This window comes from Vulpes vulpes, chromosome 4, assembly GCF_048418805.1.
Source record: "Vulpes vulpes isolate BD-2025 chromosome 4, VulVul3, whole genome shotgun sequence".
NCBI lineage: Eukaryota > Metazoa > Chordata > Mammalia > Carnivora > Canidae > Vulpes > Vulpes vulpes.
The window spans coordinates 93,269,986-93,295,415 of record NC_132783.1 but is presented as its reverse complement, the minus strand read 5'-3'; the positions used below and the strand labels follow the sequence as shown (position 1 = coordinate 93,295,415).

At 44.1% G+C, this 25,430-nt stretch overlaps 1 protein-coding gene across 2 annotated transcripts in view; it reads right to left on the bottom strand.

Moving 5' to 3' along the window:
• BMPR1A (bone morphogenetic protein receptor type 1A) overlaps positions 1-25,194 on the bottom strand; it is a 141,517-nt gene extending 116,323 nt beyond the window's left edge. Inside the window, exon 1 of one of the 2 annotated variants that reach the window (XM_072756421.1) lies at positions 24,952-25,194. The gene's annotated coding sequence lies outside the window, so the exon portion shown is untranslated. The remainder of the gene's footprint in view (positions 1-24,951) is intronic. The other variant, XM_072756422.1, reaches the window with a different exon arrangement.
• Positions 25,195-25,430: the final 236 nt, after the last annotated feature.

Here is a 25,430-nt window from a genome sequence, read left to right as displayed (position 1 = left end):
GACAACCAGTATGGAAGCTCTCCAGAAGTTAGAAACAGAACTATCATAGAATCCGGCAATTCCGTCTGTGGGTATATAATAGAGAAGAATTGAAAATAGGATCTCAAAGAGAGATCGGAACACCTGTGCTCATGTGGCATTATTCACAAACCAAGAGGGGGAAACGACCTGAATGTCCATCAACAGATTCACAGGTTAAAAAAAAAAAATGTGGCCTATACATGCAATGGAGTGTTGTTTGACCTTAAAAATCAAGGAAATCTCGTCCTAGGCTAAAAACACAGATGAACCATGAGGGCACTGTGCCAAGTGAAAAAAGGCCAATCCCAGAAGGACCTGAAGTACATGACGTCTCGGCGGGCAGTGAGCCACTAAGTCGGGGCCAGCAGCAGGAGGCAGGAGGCTGGGCCGCTGCGGAGCTGGGCGAGGGCTGGCGGGGCTGCGAGGGGCCGGCAGCCGGACACCTGTGAGCCCCCGGAGCTCAGACTGGGGGACAGGGAGCCACGGGGGGTGCGGCCGGCGGTGCCGCTGAGGCCACGGGACAGCCTGGCCTGGAAGCCGGGCTGGGACGGCCAGGGGCGGCGCTCAGGGAGTGGGAGTCCTGAAATTGGGGCTCCAGGTCACTGGGGTCACCGGGGCCATGGCCACTGCTCCGTCCCGCGGCAGAGCTCAGCGACGAGGGCAGCCGTGATAGGGAGGCAGGACCGGGATGGCAGCGAGGAGTGGCCGCGTGGGACACAGGCGGCCGAAGGCCCAGGCCACCTGGGCCTGGGGCAGCAGGAGGCAGGACTCAGGGCTCCCAGCGCGCCAGCCGCCGCCCTGATGGGCCAGATGGGGAAAAGTGACATCTTTCGTTTCATTCGCCTCTGAAATGTTATGATTTAACTAGGAGAGCAGGCAAAGGCCGCAGCAGCAGCAGCACCTGCAACTTTGTGACCTAAAAAACCGGGTATTCTCATCCAGTTACATTGCTGCAGATAACAGAAAATATTATTTATGCACCATTATTTAAAAATTAGGGTAGTTAAAACCCACCATGGGGTTATTTAATGGGTTAATAACAGAACGGCCGTACTACTATATGTAAAAAAGTTTAATCACTTTAATGGCTGCATTTCACTCCAATTGGTTTCCTCAGTAATCCAATGTGTCCTATTCGACACATTTAAAGACATCAGTCTGAAAAGGGGGACGGACTGCCCAAAAAACTTCAGAACGCTCGAGGTCAGTAAGATGAACAGAATGGCCAGAAATGAGATCAATGGGGAGGCTCCAGGGGCTGGAGGGAAGGGGAGAAGAGAGATTAAACGCAGGCGTAGGTCCCCGTAAATTCAACGTGCCGCTAAACAGAATGAGGGAGGCGTAGAAAACGTTAAGGGAAAAAGGCAAGCAGCAACACAGACTGCATGATGCCATCTGTATAAAATTCAAAAAAACGGAAACAAACTTTTGTAAAGGGAGAGAAAATTTTAGAAGGACACCTGAGGTGACAACTGTGATTTAGAATGAGATGTAAACTGAGGAGAGAGCGAGAGAGGAGGAAAGGGGGAAGCTCACTTTTCCATCTTGTTGGAACAGTTCGCTGCAAGGGTGTTACATTAAAAAAAGAAAACAAAACAAAAAAGTTATTTTTAGGGGAATCCTCTTCCTCTCTTCCTTAGTACACTCTCTTGTATTCTTACAGGACACTAAGGGCTATGCCTCTGGGCTCACCAGAGAACAACTCAGTGATGCATTCTTCCAGAGAATGCTGTCTAAAAACAATTTTTTTTTTATAGCAGGTGGGATGGGCATCACGGGGAATGCTTCTGGCTATGTGGGGCCGTCATGAAACAAACCGTCTTGTGCTGGGCCCTCAGCTATCTGACTCCTGTGTTAAGGCAAGCAGGAAACTGGGAAGCTTCATCTCCTGGAGCTTTCTCTTCACGCTTCAAAACATGTCTGGGACAGGAAAGTGCAAGGCAGGCTCTTCCTTCCCTGAAGCCAACTCCTGCTGCTGGTCCCATAAGGAACCTACCGATCTTTACTGCACCGTGTGCAGGCCACGGTACTGAATCGCTTATTAGTGTCCCAAGTTTGTCAGGTGATTCTCCTGCTTTCTCTAGGTAGGTTATGCACTCTGCAAAGAGCACATGCAGTGAGTACAAGTCTTGACTTTCCCTTTCAAATATTTATACCTTTTTGCCTTTAGCCTCCCTTATTCCATTGGCGGGGGCCTCCAGTTAAATGCCTAACAGAAGCATTAAAATGAGCTTAGTGGGGCACGGGTGGCTCAGTGAGTTGAGCGTCGGACTCCTGGTTTCAGCTCAGGTTGTGATCTCGTGGGTCTGGGGTGGAGCCCCGTGGCCAGCTCCACATTCAGTGGGTAGTCTGCTTGAAGAGTCTCCCCCTCTGCCCTCCCCCCACCCGCCGCTCACTCTCTCTCTAAAATGAATAAATCTTTTTTTAAAAATGAGCTTAGTGTTGTTCATTTTTTCATAGAAAATATTTTACCAGTTGGATTTACTACATGCTATAAAGATAGTTTTTCCCTTATCAAGTTGAAGAAGTTTCCTTTTTTCCCTAGTCTATCAGAAGCGGTTACTGAATTCTATCTGGGATCTTTTGTCATCAATGGAAATGATCAAATTATTTTCCTTCTTTGATTTACCAATACAGTGTAAATGACAATAAAAGGTTGGCTTAGATCAGATCATCCTTGAATCCCAAGGTGAGTTCCTCCCTACACAGTTCTGACATTCGGCTGGATTCAGTTTCCTACTATCTTATTTTGGATCTTACAAGTAGGCGATAAAGGAAAATAGTCTATTGTTTTCTTTTCCTGTGCTGTGCTTCTTGCTAACAGAATCATGCTTGCTTCAAAGGGCATGTTCTCTTTTGTGTTTTTTTTCTTTCCTCTGGAAATTTGTGTAATATAGGGATCATCAATTATTATAAAGTCTTATAAAAATAACTGGCCCTTTTAAAGGGTTAACAACAATTTTTCAATTTCTTCATTGGCTACTGATGATTGACCTTTTTTATTTCTTCTGAAAATTTTAGTAATTTATATTTTCCCCAGGAAATAATCTGTTTCATTAATTTCTAGGAACTATGGCATGAAGTTATGCACAATATCCTCTTCTGAGGCTCTCATGTCAATATTCAAAGAGACGTTCCTCACTTATTTGTAATGTTTGCCTCCAGCTTGTTTTTTTCTTAACCAGGCTTGCCCAAAGTTGGCCAGCTTGATTCTACTGTCAAGGGCTCTTTCATTTTGGGGGCATCTGGCCGGCTCCGTTAGTGGAGCATACAACTCTTGATCTCGGGGTTGTGACTGCATGCCCCATGCTGGGTGTAGAGATCACTTAAAAAATCAAATCTTAAAAAAAAAAAAAAGTTTCGTTTTTCATTAACTTGTAATTTTATATCTATTAATCCTTTCGTTCTATTTTATTTGGGTTTATTTTGCTTTTAATCAGTTTAAGCTGAATATCTTGTTCATTCAGCTTTAATTCCTGTTTACTAATTTTTAACGATGAATTTTCCATAAAGTTTCACACTGGTGACATTGATATGTAGTGGTCTCACTGTAATTAACTTCTAAATTGTGTGATTTCAGTTATGATCATCCCTTTAAGCTATTCAAAAGGTGTGTCTCTCCCCTTGTCCTAAAGAAAGAAGATGTTTTCGTTTTGGAAAACATCTGACTTATGGGTCTGGTTTTTTGGGAGGAGGCATCTATTTCTTTTCATTTTTGTTGCATTATGGCCAGAAAATACAAACATAACCTTACCTTTATTTTTGCTTTCTGCAAATCTACTGATTTTCTTTATGGCACAAAACACGCTCACTTTTTGAGACTATCCCATGTGTTGGGAGAGCATACATATTCTTAAGAAATCTCTGCAGGAACTACAAGTCTTCATTAATCATCCAGAACTGAGAAATGTGAAGCCACTGAATACCAGGAGTTATTTTTCCTCCCAAAGCTACACAATACCTTATTTTGGCAACGTATCTGGTAGATCAACTTCTGATCACTGGGCTACTTGCATCCCACCCTTGAATCTGCGACTAGTGACTTGAGCGCTCCAGTACTAACTCCGGTCAGTCTCTGGTGACCCAAAGCAAATCCCTAGGCCCAACAATCCAACTGGCCCCACTTGGATCAGGGTTCCATCCTCACTCTACTCCACTACAGCCAGGGAAAGCAAGGTCATTGCTGAAACCCAAAGCTCACCCACAGCAGGCCTCCTCTACTTCCAGAAGCCTGGGAGAACTACACTCCTCTACTCTCTGCAGTGAGGTGAGCCAAATGCCTGGTTCTGACTGCTGAAGTTACATAATTGCTGGTTACGAGACCCTTCCATGTTTTCTTCCCTTCCATAGCAACCAGAAAAGCCATGAGGTCCAGCTACGGGAGCACAGAACCTCTGACAGGCTTTATCTCAGCTGCCTACTTCACTCAAGCTGTACATGGGGTGAGAAATAAACTTTCTGTTCTGTCTAGCCAATGAAATTCTAGGATTTTGTTCATTAATGAGGCATAATTTAGCCGATCCTAATTAATACCATCCTGCTGACCATTACCTGCCAGAGCTGTGGGGAAGTCAGATTCTCCAATATATTCCCAATTTATAATATAGGACTGACATCTCTAGTACAAATGAAATTTGGGGGAAAGGGTCTTTCTTTTCTACAGTCTCCATATTTTTCTAAAGACAATATATATGGTTTTCATAATCAGAAGAAAAATACCCTTTAAAGTGCTGATACAAGTTTCAGTGGACTTAGCACTTTGGAACTAGAAACTTGGCCATGTGTAGTCTAGTCCTGGTCACTTTCCTTCTGTAGAATGGAGAACTGAGACCTGAAGCATGTCCTGAGTAAGACCATCCAACCAGTCAGTGCTGGACTAAGGACAATTACTCAGGCCTCTGGACTGCCGAATCGAAGTCAGTCACAGTAACACATTTTAAGATTTCTTCTCTTTTCCTTTTAAAATATACTTTCTGTGAATCTCCATAGTCTATCCCCCCACTTTATTATAATCAGTTTTGTACATTATCTCACCATTATTTTCAACATAAATAAGCTTAGGTCTTCTACAATCTACTCTTCTAGTCCTCTAGCCTTTTCTTTCCTAGCACAATATCACACTGTAGTCATATACCAGGGAGGGTTTGTGATTTTTTTAATTTAAATTCAATTTGCCAACATACAGAATAGCACCCGGTGCTCATCTCATTACATGCCCTCCTTAACGTGGTTTGTGATTTTTCTGATGCTGGTCGCCCCCACTAGAGCACAAGCTCCATGAAAGCAGAACTCGGGGCTATTTTATTCACTGTTATTAATAACCAAGTCTGGACAGTTTCGGGTCTGTAACAGGTGCTTGTTACACGCTTTACCAAGTTGAATTACACTTTCCAAGTCTTAAAGACTTAAAAATAATTAAAGACCAAAACGAATTACCTCAGAGTCCTCTCTGTTTCTTCAGAAAGCCTGTTCTTCTTAGAAAGGTTAAGGGTTAGGGGCGCCTGGGGGGCTCAGTGGCTGAGCATCTGCCTTAGGTTCAGGGCATGATCCCGGGCCCCAGAATTGAGTTCCACATCAGGGTCCTCACAGGGAGCCTGCTTCTCCCTCTGCCTGTGTCTCTGCCTCTCTCTGTGTGTCTCTCATGAATACATAAAACTTTTTTTAAAAAGAGAAGAAAAGAAAAGGTAAGGGTTCTATGGAAGGGCCAAGAAAATGGAAGGTTTTCAGAAAGGATACTGCAATAAAGCCTCCTAGAAACCAAGAAAAGTGGGAATGAAGCTTTGGGACAGAGGAAGTTCAAACATACAGGAAGGGCACCTGGCTAGCTCAGCTGTAGAGCCTGCAATCTTGGGGTCACGAATTCAAACCCCACGGTGTATGCTTGCTTACATACATCCATATGTATTAAAACAATACTAATAGGAAAACAAAGCAAACCTATTTCTATTTAAATCATACCTTTCCCTCTTTCTTATTAAAAAAGGAATTTGATGTAAAATATAAAACTTTTCCCATACTCTCTCCATTCAAACTTAAGAGGAATTCACAATCATTTTAATTTCTTGAGATGGACATTTAAATAATTGATTTTTAGCCTGTTTTTCTGATACATGTTTTTAAAGTTGTAATATTTCCTCTAAGTACAGAATTAACTGTATCCCAAATTTGCTGACATGTATTTTCACTATTATTGAATCCTATTAATTTCTAATTCCTCCATAACTTTTTATTTAACCCATGGGTTTATTTTTTTTAACTTTTTTTTTAAGATTTTTTTTTTTTTTTTTAAATTCGTGAGAGACAGAGAGAGAGAGAGAGGCAGAGACACGGGCAGAGGGAGAAGCAGGCTCCCTGCAGGAAGCCTAACAGGGGACTCAATCCCAGGTCTCCAGGATCACACCCTGGGCTGAAGGTGGCGCTAAACCACTGAGCCACCGGGGCTGCCCTAACGCATGGGTTTAGAAGTACATTGCTTAATTTCAAATATTTTTCTTTGTAATTGATTTCTAATTTAATTCCACTGTGGTCAGAGGACACCATGAATGGTTTTAATCTTTTGACATCTGTTGAGGCTTGCTTTATGACTAAAAAAATGGGTCATATTCTATCCTCATTGAGTATGGTGCTCTATATTAAATTTTTCTTTGTATTGTTTGATTTTCTACATCGATGAGTTAAGGAGCATTACTGCTATCTTACAGATGAGGAAAGACACAGAGAGAATTGTCAAATCAATTTACCAAAATTGCTAGTTGCACAGCAAGGAAGAAGCATATCTGGGATTTAAACCCAAGAAGAGCTGGATTAATTTAAACCCAAGTGGAGTCCGTGCTCTTAACCACTGTGTAATAACATTAAATTTTATAGGGATGCCTGGGTGGCTCAGGCAGGTAAGCTTCTGCCTCTGGCTCAAGGTCGTGATCTCAAGGTCCTAAGATTGAGCCCAGCGTGGGGCTTCCCACTCAGCAAGGAGTCTGGTTCTCCCTCTCCTTCTGCCCCTCCCCCAGCTTGTGTGCCTGTGTGTGCTCTCTCTCTCTCTCTTTCAAATAAACAAAATCTTCAAAAAAATAGAGTATGGATATATCTGCATATACATATATATGTATGTTATAGATACACATAAAAACAATGATCCTAGGACAAATTGTTTTCCCTCAAATAGGGAAAAATTTTACTAAAACAGAGCCCCAAAAATAATGAAGAGCATTTTTTTATCAGAAGTGCTTAAGATGTGAATTTGAAGGGATACTAACACTGCATCCTCAGTATCAGCAAGCTATGCAAAAAATAAGAACAGAAAAAGAAAACTGGAAAGAATTATACTAGTATGATCAGTGGTTATTATGAAATGTTGGGGACTTCTATCCTTTATGTTTTACTTTTCCAGGATTCCTTAATCCCAACTACGCATCACCATTAGAGGAGGGGGAGAACACAAGAGCTTACTATAAGCCTTAACTGAACTGACAATTTTCTATTTTAATTCTCGAGTTAGGAGATAGTGTTACAAGAGAATGAAAATCACAGGAGATAATGGGTCTAGAAGTGCTGTGTAAACTATAAAACATACAAATGTTAATAATTACAAAGCATCCCAAAACTAAATAAAAGCTTTTTCATGCCTTTCCCCTTTTAAACTTCAGCTGCTTTAAAATGCCTAACTTTTTAAAAACATATTTGTTTAAACAAATTCAGAAGAGCTGAGTTTTGAACAGCAGAACAGTAAACTGCCACATACCCTTGAATACTGGCAAAAAAGAAAGCAATGACAAATTTTACAAAAGCATCTCTCTCTCAGTATCACTGAAAATGCCCTGATCTGTAATTTAATAAAATGTTGATTCAGTGCTGACGATATAAATAGGAAATCTACATTTAACCCAAAAAAGTGGTGTTATTTCCGGGAAAGAATTTTTATAACTCCTAAAAAAAAGAGGAATACTTCATTTAAAGATGAATTAAATATACACTGTATAACCAAAAATGTACATATCATAATTAGTGATAAGAATATATGCTCAGTCTATTGAGGGTATGTTTTCCTTTCAAAGTTTCTTCTGCTTTTTCTGCACAGAATCTATGAATAAAGAATGCACAGCTGCCTAGCAGATGTATAATTTCGGTGTTTAGATTCCATTCTTTCTAGCTCCATTCTGCTGGAGGTTTTGGATTTTCTATTTCCATATGGTTTTTGACCTCCCTCCATTTAGGTTCTACCTCCCCACATCTTATTCTATTTTAGTCCATTATTACAGAAAAACACATTAAATTTGAAACATCTTAACTTTCTTTTTAAAGCTTAGAAGTTGCAAAGCTGAAAAAGAAAGGGAGAACATATAGGAAGAAAGATTATCAGGTAACGAGAACAAGACAGCCCATTTCCAAAACTTCCTATTTAGATAGCCCCCCTTCCCTGGAATTAAGCCCCACCTCAACCCCAAGTTTCTTATATTTCAGTTTAGACATTCATGCTTAATGCATGAAGAGAAATTCCAATTTTGCTCACCTAATTTCCTCAAACTCTTAAGTTATAGTAAAAACATTCAGTTAAAAAAGAAAAGAAAGAAAGAAAAGAAACAAGAAACATGAAGCTTTCTTTTTTTTTTTTTAAACTTACACTGCACATACCGAAATGTTTACAGGTATCATATTTGTATAATATGAAATGAAGGTTTTTTCTTTTTTTTCTCGGAGCTTCTCTATGCTTTATATTTGTTCAGTGAGCAATACTTTTGTAATCAAGAGATTAAAAAGGCTTTTGTTTTGTTTTGAAGAAAAACCTAGAAGGGAAGTAGGGTTTTTTTTAAACGTCTACATGCCATAATCAATTATGTTTAATAATTGCTATGAAACAACCCAAACAATTTAATAATATTCCGGGGGACAGTCTCTGCATCATTAACGAGTAAAAATCAGGTTTCATTTCCCAACCTACTTGACTCCCAAAACTGTCCCATAGATGGGCTTATTCACTTTCATTTTCAAATGATGTGGCAATATTTTTTCTTTTTTTCCTCCTGTTCTCCCACAGGGTAGATTTTAAATGTACTGTAAGAAGTGATACAGATCACATAATTATGTCAAGCAAATATCTGCCCGGTTTCAACTACTTTACAGTTACTGCCAAGGCAAAGCTGTGAAAAAAGGCCTGTGTGATCATCAACAATTAAACTTGTAATATATCTCAGAAGTGAGATACATAACATCAGTAATTTTTTAATGATATCTATGGGAGGCGTTCTGGATAAATGCTTTAAAAAGCAACTGCATTCCACCCGCTGGCCTTTGAATACTGTTTTCTCTATGATGCAAAACAAACATCAGGGAAGTCATGGAATACCAATCAACAAGTTATCCCTGGACAGTTTCTAACAAATTTTAAGTATTGAAAAGAAAAACAGGAGTTAACTGTCAAAAGTCAATCAAATTTGACCCATCACGTACATATATCGAGACCTCGGGTGGAGGGAATGTTTCACGGGGTACCTCCGTTCACACACCGGCAACAGAAGCTGGCACAACTGAAGTAAACCATGTCAGTTGTGTAGGGTGCACATCCTCCTCTTAAAATTATCCCACTCTCTTTGGGAACGAGTATAATTGTGTGGTTACGCACACGTCCCTGGAGTCAGACCACCTGGGTTTGAGTCCTTAGCTCTCACCCCTCCCAGCCACAGGACCCTCGACAAGCTACTTCACCTCTGTGGCCTCACTCTCCTCTTGTGTTGAAGGAACAAGAGCCACACCACGTCCTAGACCCTTTGTAAGGATTAGATGACCTAGTATGTGTAAAGCATTTAAAACAGGGCCAGGGGCAGAGTCAGGACCGTATGTAAGGTATCATCTAGTCCCTTCTCATCTTTTATTTTATTGCTCTACAGGATTTAAACAAAAACTCACTCACCTCTTCTATGTGAACAACACTGAAAGTTCATTTAAAACTTCATGGATTCAAAACCTCCTATACTGAGTCATATATATTAAGCTAAGTCTTTTTACTGACTACTTTTTATTTTAATGTTTCCGAAGTTTGACAAACTCCAACAACTCCATAAAAACTAAGGAATAACATATTTTACTTAATGTCTCAATTAAAAAGGTCATTATACCCAGTCTATAAATGTGAAGCACACTAGTTAGAATTAAAATATGCTTAATGTTAAAATCATATTGTGCAGAACTGGAATGTACTGGAAACAGAACCATGAAGCTGAGCCTGTCCCGTGTACTACTCTAACAGCTTCAAACACAAGAGACCCGGGGCTGCCGACGGAGGGGCTGTGGCAGGAGTGGACACTGGGGGCTCTCAGGTCTGAGGCGGTGCAAACACGGCAAGAGCTTTTCTCTTCCTCCCACGTTTACCTCCAACTCTGGTTGGTGCAGATCCCGGTCCCACCCTCCAGTGACGTTGGGGACAATTCCTACAGCTTTCCAGGAGCCTTCAGTCATAAAAAAAAGTGCAGCTCCCCGCTGTTTAAAACTTTCATCTGCAACCTTTCCGTCCTCTCCTTCCCTCCAAAAAAACAGTGACAGGGAATAAAGGGAAAAGGAGAAAAAATAAGTGGGAAATATCAGAAAGGGAGACAGAGCATGAGAGACTCCTAACTCTGGGACACGAACTAGGGGTGGTGGAAGGGGAGGTGGGGGGGGGGGGGTGACTGGGTGACGGGCACCGAGGGGGGCACTTGACAGGATGAGCACTGGGTGTTATGCTGTATGTTGGCAAATTGAACACCAATAAAAAATAATTTATTTTAAAAAAAAAGAAACAGGAAAAAAAAAAAAACAAATTCAGGCGTGGCGGAGGCCCAAGAAGGTCACCTAGGAAGGGGTGGGGCTGGCCTGCGGGGGACCGGGCGGGGAGGAAGAGCACAGCACAGGCCCCTGCGGGGAGGAAGAGCACAGCACAGGCCACCTGGAGGGGCCCCTCAGCAGCGGCTGCCACCACCCGCCACCACCCCGGCCCGCAGCCCAGGGATGCCTTTCCTCCGGGGTCAGGCCGGGGCTGAGGGGCAGGGGGCTCTGACCCGACCCCCAGGTGCCCCGCAGAGCCAGCCCAGACAGCTGCAGCCCGGTCACGTCCACACTACTCACTGTCCCTGTGTCCCCAGAGGTCTCCTTATCCCTTTTCTTTATCCCTTACTCAGGCCCGTGCACATAAGCCAACCAGTTCCCTAACAACCACCGTCCGGGTAACGACAGCTCTGGTTCTGCTCCCTTTCCCTGGTACCCCAGCCTCGAGACTGGTCTCTTGGCCCTCCCCACAGTAAGCTTCCAAGGAGAGGCCACCCCAAGGGAGCGAGAAGGGGACAGTACGCACAGTGCTCCCCGCCTAGGCCAACTAGCCCCTGTGGGGACGCCAGCTCTAAAAGGTCTCTATCACACCCTGGTAAGCCCCAAAGGATTCAGGCCACTAAGTGCTGGGGATGTCTTTAGGACGTCGAATCCTTACTCTTTAGTCTGAGGTCCTACTCCCCATTCTGAGCTAATTAGGAAAGTCTGATGCTACTTACTTCTTAGTTTTTAGGGTTTTTTTTTTTTTTAGATTTGTTTATTTATTTTGAGAGAGAGGAAAACAGAGCACAGGGGTGAGGGGCAGAGGGAGAGACACAACCTCAGGCAGACTTCCTGCTGAGCACAGAGCCCAACGTGGGTCTCGATCCCGACCATGAGATCATGACCCAAGCAGAAATCTAGAGTCATACATTCTACCAACTGAGCCACCCAGGTGCCCTAAAATTCCACACTTTTATTTTTTAAAAAGATTTATTTTAGAGAGAGAATGAGCAAGTATGGAGGGGGAGGGGGAGAGAATCTCCAGCAGACCCCCCCACTGAGCACGGAGCCTACACTGATGGGGGGGGGGGGCTCCATCCCACAACTCTGAGATCCCGACCTGAGCCCCGTTTACTTCTTATTCTTACTTGTTTGACCTTGGTGAAGCAATTAACCTTCATTAGCCTCCGATTCTGAACATATAAAACCAAAAAAAGCAACGAAATCTCCCATTATCAATTTGCCAGTACTGCTGACACACAAGAGTACTTTGCAAATTCAGATGTCCGTGTACCTAAACATAACACAAACTTCCAGAAGGCACCAGGATTACGTCCACTCTTCGAGGACCTAGACATACAAGCCGTCCTAACTGCTTCCGCCCCTTCTCCCACACAAATCCTCTCTCAAACGTTCATCCCCACTAACATCCATTAGCCATCACTACAGCAAAAATAGTGTTCAGTGCTTAACTGTATTAATTCATTTAGTCTTCACAGTAACTCCGACAGGAAACTATTATTATCCTCATTTTACATATGAGGAAATGAAGCTTAGAGAGGATTAACTACTTTGTGGAGCTCAGGTCACAAACCCAGTAAACAGAGAGCAGGAAGGAAGGAACACAGTAAATACAGAGATAGGTAACTAAGCACATAAATAATTCAAGGTTTAATGAACGTTTTAAGTTATTTGGAATCCAGATAAACAGAAAGTCCCTGTAATCATATCAAGATCCTTTTATCTTTTTAAGCAATTAGCAGCTTCTTTGTATAAAAATTTTACTTAACCTTAACTGTGTGACCTTTTCTTATTTCTTCTGAATGATGTGACCAGTAGAACCTGTCACAAACTGGTAAGATGCTAAGAAAGAATAGGAAACAGTGAATAACTTAGGAAGAACAAAAGCTTAGTGAACACCATTAGAGTAATGATGCCACTTGATTAAGAAACAGCATTATATAACTGTGGGACTATAATCAGGAAGGGGGGATGTCTATAATAGTACATTGCACTTCATTTCAGATATTTGTAGTTTTGAAGACTATATTTTTAAAAATGTAGTTTAAAGAAATTTGACTTATGTTCTTTATATTTGAAGTACTTGGGCAGCCCCAGTGCCCCAGCAGTTTAGCGCCGCCTTCAGCCCAGGACCTGATCCTGGAGACCCAGGATGGAGTCCCACATGGGGCTCCCTGCATGGAGCCTGCTTCTCCCTCTGCCTGTGTCTCTGCTTCTCTCTGTCTCCCTCTGTGTGTGTGTGTGTGTGTGTGTGTGTGTGTGTGTCTCATGAATAAATAAATAAAATCTTTAAAAAAAATAAAGTACTTAGTTTTGTTTTAAGACAGAAATTTCACTTGCTTATAATCCCTTGCCCTAGCAACCAGAAACAATCAACCTGGCCACTGCCAAGAAGGAAAAACTTTTCTTCTACCCTCTTAAGTTCTGTGTTGGGGAGGATCCCTGGGTGGCTCAGCGGATTGGCATCTCCCTTTGGCTCAGTTCATGATCCTGGAGACCCGGGATCAAGTCCCACATCGGGCTCCCTGCATGGAGCCTTCTCCCTCTGCCTGTGTCTCTGCCTCTCTCTGTGTCTCTCATGAATAAATAAAATCTTAAAAAAAAAAAAAAAAGTTCTGTGTTCGGGGGCCTGCAAATTAAACTGACAAAAGGCAGATTAGCAAAAGAAAAGATAGATCTTTATTCACTCACCAGCTTTTACAGAAAAATGTGACTAGAGAGACAGAATTTGAGGCCCCAGTGTTAAGAGGGGAAGGAGAGGGGAGGAGGGCACCTATGGGAAGACAAATGACTTTTAGGATAAAAGACAGACGGGGGCCCTTGGGAGGATGGATAGGATATATATATGTGACAATGCCAGTTTAGGTGTGGTGCTACTTTCTCTTTCTTCTCCCCTCTAGGGATGAGAGTCAATCTCCCCTGGTTTCAAAACTCTGTGGAGCAGCTTTGTGATGATTTCTTCTTCAAAGCTATGCTTTTAGGCAAATAAGGAAGTTCAGGAAAAAAAAGCCTATTCTCAAATACCTTCAACCCAAAATAATTTTTATGCCACAGTGATGTATTCTGGACCCCCTCACCACCAACATGTACATTATCTGAACACTCACTGTGTACAAAGCACTGAATTAGTACCCAGGACAAAACAAAATATTTTAGGACAAAATTCAGTCACCAAGGAGCTTATAAAATAAGTAGAGAGTATCAGACAACTTAAAGTTTTTATTTTTTTAATTTCTAAACGCTCCTACAACATCAAAGGAATTTTTTATATATCCTGAACAAAAATAAAAAACAAATGACAAAAGAACTGCAATATGCCAAGGGAAGAGTTAATATCCATACGCCCAAAAAGAATTTCTACAAAATGAGTAAGAAAAAAGATTACGAAAATAAACAGAGGAGAGAAAAATGCAAAGAACCAACAAACATAAAACTCCGCTCAACCTTAATCAAAGGAACAGAAATTAAAACTATAATACTGTTTTTTCAGCTGGCAGGCTAGCAAAAAGATTAAAACAGACTGATGTCAATATGCGTTGGTGAGGGGTGGGGGCAAAATACTCCAACACTGTTGGCTGGAAAGTAAATCGTCACAAAGGTTTTGCAGCAGTTTGGCACCGTAGCAGACACGCATGGCTTCTCCTACAGTAAACATATTTCTAAGAATTCATCCTATAAAAGTAGTCTCACGGGACACGTACAAGCACACAACACCACTGACAATGTTTCTAAAAAACCCAAAACAAACTGGAAACAGTCTTAATAGTCACCAATAGAAGAATGGTAAATAAAATGAAGGTATATTCATAAAAGGAAATATTACTTGGCTACTAAAAAGAATGAGTAAATCAGCAGATCATGACACAGAAAGAGTCCTATTTATTTAGTGAAAACAAAGTTAAAGAAAGGAATGCACAGTATCACCTCGTTTTTTGGAAATGGGGAGAAGAAAAGAAAAAAATAAAGGCAGTCGGAAAGAAAGATTATACTCATCCCGGCGCCTGACTCAGTCCAAAGAGCACCGGACTCCTGGCTCCAGGGTGGTAACTGGGGCCCACGGTATAGACGCTACTTAACTAAATAAAACCTGACGGGGGGGGGGGGGGGCCGCCTGTGTGGCCCAGCTGTTGGGCTCTGGCTCTTCATCTGGGCTCAGTCGCGATCTCGGGTGGGGAGACCCAGCCCACAGGGGCCCCTCGCATCCCCGGGGGAGCCGGAGTCCCTCTCCCTCCTCCCTCTGATCCTCCTCCTGCTCTCTCTTTCTAAAATGAATAAATAAACCTAAGGGGAAGAAAAGAAAGATGACATTTATCTCTACACCCTCGACAGTGGCAATGGGGGGGGGGGGCAGCGGGGGCAGATCACAGAAGACTTCCACGGTCTACTCCTGGTCTGAATCTCCATCAAGTACGTGTAACTTCTGGAAAGAGAAGAAACTAAGGGAAGCTCTGTGGCCATACAGTTCGGCAAAGCATCCTGAGGTCTGGCTACACTAAAAGCCGAGAGGGCCAAGGACAAACAAACCTAATGTATCAAAAAATGGTACGAGAAACCCCAAAACACTGCCCTTGAATAATGATGCAAACGAGCTTTGCGGCGGGAACCACTGAGGAAGGCTTCACAGAGCAGGTGGGGTCCTGACGCACTCAGGACCACTCAGGTCAGCAGACTAGAAGGAGGGAGCGTCAAGGCAGCACTGTCCCTAGAACGTGTGACTTTAAATCTTTTACTACCATATTAAAACCGCAAAAATAATCCGGTGAAATTAATATTTCTCTTACTTAATCCAACTTTTCAAAACAGCATCATATCAATATGTAATAGGGGGCAGCCCGGGGGGCTCAGTGGTTTAGCGCTGCCTTAGGCCCAGGGTGTGACCCTGGGGTCCCGGGATCGAGTCCCACGTCGGGCTCCCTGCATGGAGCCTGCTTCTCCCTCTGCCTGGGTCTCTGCCTCTCTCTCTGTGTCTCTCATGAATAAATAAATTAAAATCTTTAAAAAATATATATGTAATCAGTATTTTAAAAGCATAATGAGATATTTTACATTCCTTTTTTGTACTATTTTCAAAATGTTGTACATAATTCAGATCAGCCACATTTCGAACGTTCAAGAGCCACCTGTGGTATTGGCTACTGTAGTGGACAGCAGAGGTCTAAGGACTCTGAACAGAAACTTAGAACTGAATATTTAGATGATGTAGGCTAATAAAATAGTAGTAGGAAATTAATAAGGCAAAAATGCAAACTGGGCCAGAGCAAAAGGCCAATCTCAGATAATTTGAATTTCATATTGTAAGCAAATGAGAAACCAGAGGAAAATATTTAACAAGTAGGAATGATGACTAAAGTACTATTTCAGGAAGAGTAATAACTTCTTTTTCTTTACTCAGATACATACATAATGAATTCTACACGCAGTTTTTTCCCAACATTTTTTTAAAGATTTATTTATTTATTTATTAATGAGAGAGAGAGAGAGAGAGAGAGGCAGAGACACAAGAGGAGGGAAAAGCAGGCTCCATGCAGGAAGCCCGACGTGGGACTCTATCCCGGGACCCCAGGACCACACCCTGGGCCAAAGGCAGGCACTAAACCGCTGAGCCACCCAGGGATCCCCCCAACATTTTTATTACATGAAAAATTACTGAAAAGAATTGTAAAGAATTATCTGCCATCAAGCAACTACATTTTGTTGATTTAAGATACAACTGAATAGTTACCGTTGAAATATTTTCATTTCCTGACACTTTTAAACAATTTTTTGAAAAATATGTTTTAAGAACTTTACCAAAGTTTAATGGCCTTTACCTTAACATTCCCTATCAAGAGTTTCTGTTAGCCAGAAATCTAAAATATTCTTTTCTTTTTTTATTTTTTTATTTATTTATGATAGTCACACAGAGAAAGAGAGAGAGGCAAAAACATAGGCAGAGGGGAAGCAGGCTCCATGCACTGGGAGCCCAACGTGGGATTCGATCCTGGGTCTCCAGGATCGCGCCCTGGGCCAAAGGCAGGCGCCAAACCACTGCGCCACCCAGGGATCCCTAAAAATATTCTTAATTAAATGCAAATTTGAGATATTCAAGGGCTTAAACTGCTGGACTACAATACAAAAAATATTAATTGCTAATAGGAAAACTACCTGCAAATTTTCACATACATAAAATAGTATCACAACCATGCAAGTCTCCTCCAGACTTAACTTCAAAACTGAGAGCCTCTAACATTTCAGATAAATTGCGCAAAGGCTAAAGAAAAAAAAAATTCACGCTCAAGAAATCAGATAAGAAAGCGGGGCATGAAAGAACAGCACTGGCCACAAGCCATTCCCCTGGCCACTTACAACGACTGCCAGGGCAGGAAGAGGGACTCGACAGCCAAGAGTCAGAAACCCGGTGATGTCATCACAACCAAAAGCATTACATGACCTGCAATTTCAGCAAGAAACTGCTCTGCACTAAAGCCATGGAATTTTCTTTACTTTTTTTTTTTTAAGTAGAAAATTATCTGAAGGTTCATCAAGTACCCTTCACTTTTTAAAATAAGGAAACAGATTCAGATAGGCTTAGCGAACTACCCAAGACTGCACAGTTAACTTAGCAGTAAGATGTTCATTTATGAAAACTTGGAAGCCAAAACCTAAGTGCTCTGCTGTTTATTTATAATTTTTCATGTTTCCCATGTCATCCACGTGAGATGCACTCCTTTCAGAACTTCTAAAAGTAAAAAAATGTTTGCTTTAAAAACTATTGAATACTTCCAGAAACATCCTCCCTCTGCTTTCTGGTCTAGTCCTTCGCTACAGGCCACTTTCTCAGGAAAGCCGTCCCAAGCACCTGCACCTCCAACACCACGTCTCCCTACTGTACACCCTTATAAGCTCCCTGTACTTCCCTGTGTCCATCTTAATAATGACAACAATGAGGCAAGTATTTGTGAAATTATTTAAGGTCTACCTTCTCTACCTAGGTCTTAACCTGGAATTTCTCTGGGCCATTCTTGGCTGTTATACACCAGGACGATATAACCATGTAATTATACACAAAATTGTTGTTATGTGTGTATTTTTCTTCAAATACTCAAAAAGTGACCTTAAAAAAGAGCTAAGAGAGAGTGGATTTATGTTGTTCACCTGCCCAGAGCCATCCTTTCTTTGGGGGAAACCACCACTTTTCCCATCTCTCACGGCTCAAGGAAGGCGATCGGGGCCAGTGTCTAGCGGGCTCTCGGACTGCTCCGGGCCAGTAAACTAGGCTGGCCAGGGACGGCACCCCACGCCGGACCCCACGCAGTCCCAACAGAATCTCTCTGTGAGACAGAGTATATGCACCTGGGCAAGAGGCACCCCTTTCACCTCTTGACTCCATAGCAGTAAGAGCCACATACGCCTGGAGTAGGCAGTGGCTGTCCGCTGCCAGATGACAGCACCTGCCTAAAAATCAAACCCCCAAAAATTTTTTTAAAAAATAAATAAATAAATAAATAAAAATCAAACCCCAAGAGTGGAGAGCAGAGAAGACCCTTGATTGTATCATCTGAACACAAGGATCCAACACGGATCTAGAATACTAGAGTATTTCTAGTCCTTTTAAAAACGTGAAGGGGGGGGGGGTGACAAGACTTCTTACCCTTTACAATAATAAGGCGAATTTGTCATCTGCAAGCAAAAGTCACTTGAGAGAGCCGTCCAGTTCTCCTTGATAGAATATACCCCCTACATGGCATTTGCTCCCAAACACCTGCCCACAGTCCTAACTTGTGTCGAACTCCAGCCCCATACAAGCAACTGCCAAGTGGAAATCTCTACTCGGTTGTTAAACTCTGTATTATCAAAACCAAACTGTTTTCCTCCACAAACCAGCTCTCATTTTCATCTCTACCCTATCAGGTTTCCAGGCTGGAAATCTGCGAGTCGTTCCTGCGTGTCCCATTCCTTCTCTCGCCCATAGCTAATTACTAAGTCCTGTCCATTCTAGACCCTAATTATCTGTCACCATCCTAGTCTGGGCCAAGATGCTACAGGTTTCAGGGTTCCTACAAGATTCATCCTCAGTCTTCCCTTCTCCAATACAACTATTTTATCCCTACACCTGAGATACCCCATCCTCCTCCTTAATCAGTAGCCAGTAGTTGTACACAGTAGAGCAAAAGCCGAGCTCCACTGCTTCACACGTTAGCAGTAGTATAACAAATGTACACCATAAAAAAAAAAAAAAAGTTCATCAGCGCACTGGGACGGTGCAAGTTGGTTGAGCGTCGACTCTTGATTTTGACTTGATTTTGAGTCATGGTCTCAAGATTGTGAGATCCAGCCCCACCACTTCGGGCTCTGTGCTCAGTGGGGAGTCTGCTTCAGTCTTTCTCTCCTTCGGCCTTCTTGCCCCCCATGCTTTCTCGCTCTCTCTTAATAAATCTCTAAAAAAACCTTCATCAGAAACATAAAAGTATAAAAAAGGAACAACATCAGAGTAGCTCAAATTCACCTGTTTTTAACAAATGATACTCAAAAATAATTTCCTTATCTAGTCCAAGTCTGTATGAACTTGGTTTGAGGACCCACTGGGCCCACCGTGATCTCATCTCCTAAGGCCCTACTCTAACCTACAAAACACACTGTTGAGCATCTCTGGGCACATCATTTTGTTTCTATTTTAAAGAAGGAGAGGCTTTAAAATATTAGCTATAAAAACAGATATACAATGATTTAGTAAAACACCCAAACATTTGCAATTCTTTTTATATTTACTTTTTTAAAAACTAAGTATATGATTGTTAATGATGACACATAGTTAACTAGACATTCTCTTTAAAATAGTCCATCGGGCAGCCCGGGTGGCTCTGCGGTTTAGCACCACCTTAGGCCAGGCCGTGATCCTGCAGTCCCGGATTCGAGTCCCACGTCAGGCTCCCTGCATGGAGCCTGCTTCTCCCTCTGCCTGTGTCTCTGCCTCTCATGAATAAATAAATAAATAAATCTTAAAAAAAAATCCATAAAACTGGCTGTCACAACTCTCCCACACATGCCCCTTTACATTATCTGTGCTATTTTGTGAAAATTCAGTTCTCAGAGCACCTGTATGTTCAGAAAATGAATTCAGCAAAAGAAATTAAGGGGGGAAACTACTGAAAGCTGGAGGTCAAAGTGCCTCACAATCAGACGGACAGATCTAGTTGTAGGACACCCCATCCAAAAATAAATACTTCTCTACACTGCCTCAAATCCTTTACTTGTTAAAAAGGTTTAACAAGCATCCTCGTAAAAAAAAAAATCTGTACTAAAGGAATGGGAGCTTTGAGTAGCTGACAAAAAAAAACCTATTTGTCAACTCTAAGGCACATATATTTTTCATATTTTAGCATCTCTGAAATTAGGGTGCCTCTTACAATAGATGACTTCTTAAAATTAACTAGAAGTAGATTTTCCTTATGAGTGGCCCATAAAAACATGATGCATCTTGTAACTGATACAATTCACTACAACTTAGCATTTGATCTTTTTTTTTTTTTTTTTTTTTTTTTTTTTTTTTTAGCATTTGATCTTTTAAGTAACTCACCTGGTAGTATGGACTCTGAGATATTTTTTTTTTAAGATTTTATTTATTTATTCATGAGAGATACAGAGAGAGAGAGGCAGAGACACAGGCAGAGGGAGAAGCAGGCTCCATGCAAGGAGCCCGACGTGGGACTCGATCCCAGGACTCCAGGATCACTCGCCCTAGGCCAAAGGCAGGCGCTAAACCACTGAGCCACCCAGGGATCCCCGGACTCTGAGATATTAAAAAGACATCCTAAAAATATAAACACCAATAAAAGGTAGAAGAGGAAAGAAAGAAAGACTTTCTAGTTCAAAATTTAGCCTAAGAGGAAACCTATTTTCCCTTCTCTCCCTGACCCTCTCTCTGCTCCCTAAATCTGAAAATCAGATCAGCAGCACTAGAACCCATGTCTAGCCACTGCTAGGCTATACAGGGGTCTTTCTCCATTTATTCATTTTAATAGGCAACAGAGGCCGTTACAGTCTGCAGTCTAGTAGTAGAACTAATACTTGTATACACATCACCATCCAAGCAACTCGCGGAACTGCATTCTTAACATACGCGTTTCACTATGTATATATGATACCTCACAAGTTGATTTTTAAAGCAGAATTTATTTTTACGTAATCTCTATGCCCAATGTGGGGCTTGAACTCACCACCCCTAGATCAAGAGTCACATGCTCCACCGACTAAGCCACCCAGGCACTCCAATAAAGATGACTTAAAAAAAAAAAAAAGACAAATTAAGAGCAGCCCCGATGGCCCAGCGGTTTAGTGCCGCCTTCAGCCCAGGACATGATCCTGGAGACCTGGGATCGCGTCTCACATTGGGCTCCCTGCATGGAGCCTGCTTCTCCCTCTGCCTGTGTCTCTGTCTCTCTCTCTCTCTCTCACTCTGTGCCTCTCATGAATAAATGAAATAAAATCTTAAAAAAAAAAAAAAAAAGACAAACTAAGTGAAGAAAATATTAGATAAAAAACTGGCCTAAAAAAAATCCCTTCCTTCAGAAGGAATTCTTTCAGAAGGGATTTCACCCAGAAGAAAATGGGAAAGACCTCAGAAAGGGTTTTTGGAAAAGCACATGTGCAGAAAGCAAAAATACTGGGAGATACAAATAAAGGAAATCTGAGGTAAACCCAATGGAAAGGACTTCATTTAATAGAAGACACTGGAAACTTGAGTAGAGAAATGACAAACTGTGCTTCAAGATTAACTTAAGCACAACTACATAAGATAATCCAGATAAATATGGAAGTGGAGGCAAGATCAGCTCAGGAGCGATGAGAACCTGAGTCAGTTAGCCAAAAAAGGGGAAATCATCAAATACACAAATATATATGCAATATATAATGTTACATACAAGTATGTATCAAATCAAAGAAATTTAAAGCAAAAGAATTATGTGAAAACCAAATAACAGATTTGAAAATTCAAAAAATTAATCTCTGAAAAAAATACTGAACACTAAAACTCACGCAAGAAATAGAAAACCTACACAGATCAACAGCTATTAAATAAACTGATATTCAAAGTCCTCTACAGAGGGGAAAAAAAAAAAAAAACGAAGCCTGAATGGTGTTATAGGTGAGGTCTACCAAACGCTCAAGATAATTCCAGTCTAAAACGCTCCTAAGGGGCACCTGTCAGTTGAGGGCCTGACTCTTGGTTTCAGCTCAGGTCATGATCTTGAGGTCAAGGGACAGAGCCCCATATCAGCTCAGCGGGAAGTCGGCTTGAGAGTCTCTCTCTCCACCCTCCTCCCCCCACGCTCATTCTCTCTCTGTAAAATAAATAAATAGAGGGATGGGGTAATTTGGTGATGAGCCCTGGGTGTTGTAGAGCAACTGATAAATTATCGAACACTACATCTGAAGCTAAGTATGCACTACATGTTGGCTAACTAAATCTAAATTAAAAGTAATAATAAAAATGAAATAAATACATCTTTAAAAAAATAAAAAGCTCTCAAATGAGAATAAGGAAAGTCGCCCAATTCATTTGATGAGACTGTTACAACCTTCATACCAACAGGTATCAAGACTTGTACCCGCATCACCAGGAATAAGGAGGAACAATACCACGAAAGTAAAAACAATAGATGCTGGCCTCAGATAGGATGTGACGGAATGGGGAAAGGTTTGGGTTTGGTATGACATCAACAGATATAAGGAGCACCAGGGAAACAAGTTTGGTAAGGAAGAGGAGTTCAGCCGGAACCAGAACAACCGGGTAGAGGCATGCATACAGCAGCTGGGAAAAACAAGGATTTGCCTGCAGAGGAGAAACAGAGAACAGAGACCTGAGAATTAATTCAGACCGAAGGGTGTGAACAGCACTAACACCAAGGGACTAGTGACAGATAGAAAAGTGATCTCCAAAGTGAAACCCGGAAAACACACATTATATGAGGAGAATAGAAAGAGGCAAAGAGGAACCCCGTCAGTCTGTCACTGGGTCCTCTGTCCAGCTAGCTGAATTCCTATTTATCCTTCAGAATCGTTCCAAAGTGATGTTTTTAAGGCCTTCCCCGATTGTCCCTGCACCACCAGCACCAGGTCAGGTTCCATTTTAAGCTCTTCTAACACTGTGCACTTTCATTATAATTAGTTGTGATTAATTATAGAATTCATTCTCCAATCTACATCTCCTCCACTAGACTTGAAGCTCCGTGAACGCAAGGACAGTGTCTGTGGTCGCATTCGACGACCTTGCAGGGCGTGTTAGAATAGGGCTAAGTGTTTGTTGAATAAAGTGGATGGGGGGGGGGGGGGGGGGGGAAGCCAAGGAAAGGCATTTCAAGGATGAGAAGTTGATGTTAAATATCACAGAAAGCTCAAGGAGCTGATTTAGAAGAGGGGCTTAGGTGAGTTACTTAGGTTACGGGTGACCCTCGGGAAAGTGAACTGCAGTAAACAAGGGGTTAAGAAGGGAATGGATGGCCAGGAAGTAAACGCAGGAAAAGTAAACTACTCTTGGCAATCTTCAGAGATGGCATTATGAAGGACTGAACTTTCATTTCATTTCAATTCTGCTGTTATTTTACAATTTTTCTTTAATGAACACATACTACTTTTACAAGGAGACAACTTTTTTCAACGTTAATAGGATCTTTAAAGGAGAAAGCAGCAACGTGACAGCTTGAGGGAGCAGCATGCTCAAGGGAAGGCTTTTGCAAATTGAAAAATTCTGAAGCGCGTTTGTACTTTCAAGGACCCTAAGACAAAGGAGAATAACTCCCACTAGTTAAGGAGAGGGGAGAAAAAAAAACGAAATAAGGTGTTAACTAGTAGGAAGGAGAAAAAACATTGCAGTGAGATGGAAGGAAAGCGATGACAGAGGCAGCCCAGTAATTCTGGAAGGAGCTCCCACTGAATGCCTCGAGCTTTTCAGTAAAAGGGTGTGGGGAAATGAGAAAAAGCTTGAAATCAGTTCCACGAATACTGTGCGCCATGGCGGGGGAGGGGACAGGGCCCCGAAAACCCGGGTGGCATTCCGGTTCCATGAAAAGAGTATTCTGAATTTCAATCACCCTTTTGTAGATGCGACCTCTTTCTGGCTCACAACTGCCCTTTTCTTTCCTTTTTTTTTTTTTTTTTTTTTTTTTTTTTTTTTTAGCTAGGAGTTTAGATACTTAAATAATTCTGGTTCACAAACTTTTTTATGTCAACAACCGAAAACAGCGATAAGCACCAAGTCCCATCCGAGCTGAAGTCTCCTTCTAAGTAAATACGGTGCAGAAGCCGCTCTGCAACTCGAGCCACCACACAGCGAGCATTTCCAGGAGGAGGGGCTGCCCCGGACGTGGGGCTCTGCACGGGGAGGCTCGGCGGGTGCTGGGGGCTCCTGGCCCGGCGGCCCCCGGCGGCCCCCGGCGGCTCCCGACTGCAGGGAGGCCCTGCTGCCCACCGGCTCGCGCGGAGGGGGGAACCCGGCGGCCGGGGGCGGGGGGGCTGGGTGACGTCACGCAGGTGGACGTCCCAGGTCGCCCCGGGCACCCAGGGGCTGGAGGCCGCCGGGGCCAGCAGAGCTGCGGCGCTCGGGGCGGGCGGGGGCGCGGCGCCAGGACCCCGCCGGGTGCTCCCCGGGCCTGCAGGGGCGCGCGGGGCCGGCCGGGGAGGGGAGCGCAGGGGAGGGGCGCCCCGCTCAGGTTCCCGGGGCCGCTGCGCGGAGCCCCAGGCCCGGGCAGGGAGGCCGCGCGGGGCGACAGGTGAGGCTCGGGGACCCGGAGACCCTGTGCCCCCCCGGGCCCCCCGCGCCCCCGCGCCCCCGCGCCCCCGCGCCCGCACCACGGCCCGCGCGCTCCGGGCCAGAGGCGAGCGCCTTTCCATTTAAGGACCCGAGACGCGTCCCTGCGGGCGGCCTCCGCGCACGCCGCCTCCCCACGCCGGCCCGACCCGGGGCGGGAGCACAGGGGGCCGGGGGGGGGCGCCGGGGCCGGGGGACGCGGCCTGACACTGCCCCGGGCGCCGGGGACCCCGCCGGGCCGCCCGCCCCGCCGCCGCCCTGCGCCCCCGCGCCCCCGCCCTCCCGCCGCCCCCCTGCGCCCCCGCGCCCTCGCCCCCCCGCCGCCCCCCTCCGACCCGCCAACTCACCCGGCCCCCGGGGAACTCATCGTCCGGCCCTCGGCGCGGAGCGGGGGGCGCGGCGGGGCCCGGTCGGCCTCCGCCCTCGGCGTGCAGCGGCCCCGGCCCGGTCGCCCCTCGCGCGGCCCTGCGGTCGTCGTCTCGCGCGGACGGACGCGCCGGAGTCCCAGCCCCCCTGCCCGCCTCCTCCCTGCGCCCTCCGCCCTCCGCCCTCCGCCCTCCGCCCTCGCCGAGCGCCAGCGGGCGGATTCCAATCTCGGCAGCCGCCGCCGCCGACACTCGCCGCGGTGGGGGAGGGGCGGGCGGGGGGGGCGGGGGCGGGCCTCGCGGGTCTCGGCCGCGCGCGCGCACTGGAGGCGCCGCCCCGCCCCGGGCGCGAAGGGAGCCGAGCGCGCGGCGGAAGCGCCCGAAGGGGCCGCGAGGTCCGGCGCCCCGCTGCCGGGGAGGAGGGCGGGCGGGCGGCACCGGGGCGCCGCGCGGCCGCGGGG